The sequence below is a fragment of the Penaeus monodon genome, chromosome 14 (genome assembly GCF_015228065.2).
Source record: "Penaeus monodon isolate SGIC_2016 chromosome 14, NSTDA_Pmon_1, whole genome shotgun sequence".
Lineage (NCBI taxonomy): Eukaryota > Metazoa > Arthropoda > Malacostraca > Decapoda > Penaeidae > Penaeus > Penaeus monodon.
Genome location: NC_051399.1, coordinates 46,899,129 through 46,902,946, shown reverse-complemented (window position 1 = coordinate 46,902,946; position 3,818 = coordinate 46,899,129). Strand labels below are relative to the sequence as shown.

Below are 3,818 nucleotides of genomic sequence, written 5' to 3'. Positions count from 1 at the left end.
CTGAAAATTAAAATAATGATAATGATACCAAGAATTTAAACACAGCAGTGATGATGATGATGATTTGAATAGGAAAAAAATGAATAAAACAATAATAATGATAATGATAATATTACTATTGCTACTGCTACGACTACTACTACTATGACTCTGACATCTACTACTGCTACTGGTAATACTACTATTATTACTACTACTTTGACTACTATTACCACTACTACAACTACTACTACTATGATTATGACTACTACTACTGCTACTGCTAATAATACTACTATAACTACTACTTTGACTACTATTACTACTGCTACGACTGCGGCTAGTACTACTAATGATAATAACAACGATGAATAACAATAATAACAACAGGAGAAAGAGAGAAGAAAAAAGGGCATAGAAAAAAATATAAGTAACATAAAAAAAAACATCGGTTTCACAACATCGTTATCCTCACCAACACACAGAAGGAGCGAATATCTCCAAGAATTCTCCATCTCTCCCGTGCGCGCGAAGACGAGAGATAGAGAGAGAGAGAGAGAGAGATAAAGGATGGGGAGAGAGAGAGGTTACGAGAGAACGTGGATGCAGCGGCGTCTCGAGTGTCAATGGGAGATTCTGCGGGTGTTCGGGTGTTAAATATATATTTTTTTCTTCTTTCGTTTTTCGTTTTTTTTGGGGGGGGGGGGAGGGGGGGGATTGTTTCATATTCTGGTGTAGGTAGGATAGAGCGACTGTGAATTATTGACAACGGTGTTTAATCTTCGCTGGTGAATAAATGGCGATTTTTTTTCTTCTTTTTCTTTTTGAAGAGGTCTGGGGGGGGGCGGGGGCGGGGGGGGATATCAGAAGGGATTGGATATATAAAAGTAGAATGACTTTAGAGACAAATAGTAAAAGCGATGAAAGTGAATCGGAGAAAAGGCAGATAGAACAGAAAGAGACTAGATTAGTCTTATTATTATTCATGATCTCCATCGTGTCATACAAGTTATTCCATGATTATAACGATAATTCTGATAAAGCACAGACGAAAATTTAAGCCGAGCATGTCTGCATATTCTAGAAATTACCTTTTTCGGCCAAACCTCCTACAATTTCCTTCTTCAATCATTTATTTCCTTGCCTCTAACCGAACATTAAAAACACGCCATTTTTTTTTGAAAACCCGCCATTTGCTTTTCTTCTTTACACACGAGATCCCTCAACCAATGGACCTTAACTCCCCTTATGTAAATTGGATCAAAAGGAAGTCTTTAAAGGTCTTTAGCACAAAGAGATTGTTGGTCATTATTATCCACGCCACGACATTCTACAGCTCGATGTTAAAAGACATGTAAGATTTTTTTTTTTTACGGATTCAACCTTGAGGCGACCGAATGCCTGGTGGTTGAAATATCGAACGAGAATGAGGAATGGCTGTGATAATAACTTATTTTAAAGGTATTATTGTTAATAATACCATTTCAATTATGATATTATTTCAATTATCGTAACGATACTGTTTGCTTCATTATCACTAGAATTATTATTATTGCACAATTAATATAATTATCATTAGTATTACGAAGATTATCATTATTATCACTATTATCAACCATCATATGTCCAGGAAAACAAAGTAAATCTATTTTAAAACCATATGTCTCAGTGTGTGTGTGTGTGTAGAACTTCTAAGGATGCAATGAGTCCAAAGCATGGGTTAGCTGCAACATTAACCTAAGCTCACAGTCTTATATACCTTCACGTGTACATTGCACCTGCGTAATTTAACACCTGTGCCACGTGTGCGTGTCTTCTTTGTATTCTGTGTCTCGTGATATATTATTTGATTGATATGACTGAGATTAAGCTGCGTGGCCTGGTTTTAGATCGATAGGGGACATTAAAACAATGCAGTTGCTTCTACCTGGTGATATGCAAATAATCTGGATTGTTTTTTTTCTTTTTTTTAAGTTTGCAAAGTAACCAATACCTTGATAATTCTGGACATTTGCCTATGTTATTTATTTAGCGCAAGAATGTGTGCGCATGTAGACCGACACGCACACATCACAGCGTTTTTCAGTTTTGTCAGTTGCCATCAATTATATTTTTGCAACATCGTCATTATCGTCGACATGTCAAGACAGACAATTAACAAAGTGTGTATAATAATATACAGTATTTATGAAAGTACATACTAACTGCACACTATCTACTCATTAATGCATATTAAATTTGTCTTTCTTTTAATCTGTTAATAATATGCCTGAAAAAGTTTTACCCTTAATAATCCTAGTTGTGATATGAATGATTGCCTCTAAATAGAGATGTTAGTGTTTATGACATTACTGGTCTATAAAAAGATTGGATTTGCATAACTTCAGTAACGTAAATACCAGTGGATTATTTAATATATGAGTTAAATTGTTATTTTAATCTATACACGTCGATTTCCAAGTGAGAAGGTAAGAACTTGATAAACGAACCGCTAAAATAAACATCACCATACGTTAATCGAACACCTGCGTCTACCTTTGAACACCTGTGTCGATTGAACAGTGTAACACCTGTGCCCCCTGTGAGGTTTGAACTCACGACCCCTGGTTTACGAGACCAGTGCTCTACCACTGAGCTAAGGAGGCAGCTGTTCTAGGACAATAAACTATTGATCATATTCGTGGAAATAAAATTGTCACCATTAACAAGAGTTTACCTGAGCGGAGTACAGGACACACTTTTAATATTCGCTCTATATATTAAAAAGAAGAAAAAAGAAGAAGAAAAAAAAGAACATGAAATCAGAATATGTCATAAATTTCCCCCTCAAAAAAAAGTAAGCAAAATCAAAATATGTCGGAAACTCTCCCCCCCCCCAAAAAAAAAAAAAAAAAAAAAAGGAATTTAAATCAAAATATGTAAATTTCTGTCCGGATGTATCTCACCTTCCGCTTGGTTATTTAAATAAAATACGATAACCGCGATTCTAACCATTGGCGATCTTAAGCGCCATGTTCCGTTTCCCGGTCGTTTCAGGATAAAAAAAAAGTGTTCATAAAGTGTTCATAAAAAGTGTTCATAAGTATTTGATATATATTAAGTATTAAATATAGATTTAGATTGTTACTGGTCTCTGGTGTATCATATTCTCCTGAAGGCCTGAAGTCTGCAACGGAAGATTGTGTAATACGTGATTTTTTTTTAGTCACTACATTTGTTGGTATCGTATGCTAATTAATCTCGTTTTTTTCTGGATTTTACATTTTTAATTTCACAATTTGTTTGACGCTACAAATGATACACAGAGATACACAATGTATCTCAGTAATTTATGTCTAAGTATGCTCGTGTTTTACGCTAATGTGACAGTATTGTAAGTGATTACTTTTGGCCCAAGATTAATCGTACATTAACGAACACCTGTACACCTTCATTCGCTAAACAGCTTTGCCCCCTGTGAGGTTTGAACTCACGACCCCTGGTTTACGAGACCAGTGCTCTACCACTGAGCTAAGGAGGCTGATGCTGTGGGGAAATGAAAATATATATTCATATTTCTGTCCACACCGACGTTCCTGTTATTACATGTTGCAATAGACTATAACAGGAATAGGCGACCTTAGGCAAGCCTGTCGAATGCAAGACTCGATCACAACACGCTGCGTCAACTTAATAAGAAAAAAAAGGATGAGAAAGGAAAGGAAGAGAAAGAAGAAATAGAAAAATAAACGAGAAATAAAGAGAAGGAATGAAAGAACAAGGGGATACCTTATATGTCAGCAAATCAATTTCAAAAACGTTGATCAAGTGAGACGCTGTTTGTATAGCTATCCCCAGGT

General features: G+C 35.6%; 2 non-coding genes across 2 annotated transcripts; both read right to left on the bottom strand.

Moving 5' to 3' along the window:
- Positions 1-2,552: 2,552 nt before the first annotated feature.
- On the bottom strand, positions 2,553-2,624 carry Trnat-cgu. Its single transcript has one exon. It is a non-coding gene; the product is annotated as a tRNA-Thr (tRNA).
- Positions 2,625-3,427: 803 nt separating this feature from the next.
- Trnat-cgu lies at positions 3,428-3,499 on the bottom strand. Its single transcript has one exon. It is a non-coding gene; the product is annotated as a tRNA-Thr (tRNA).
- Positions 3,500-3,818: the final 319 nt, after the last annotated feature.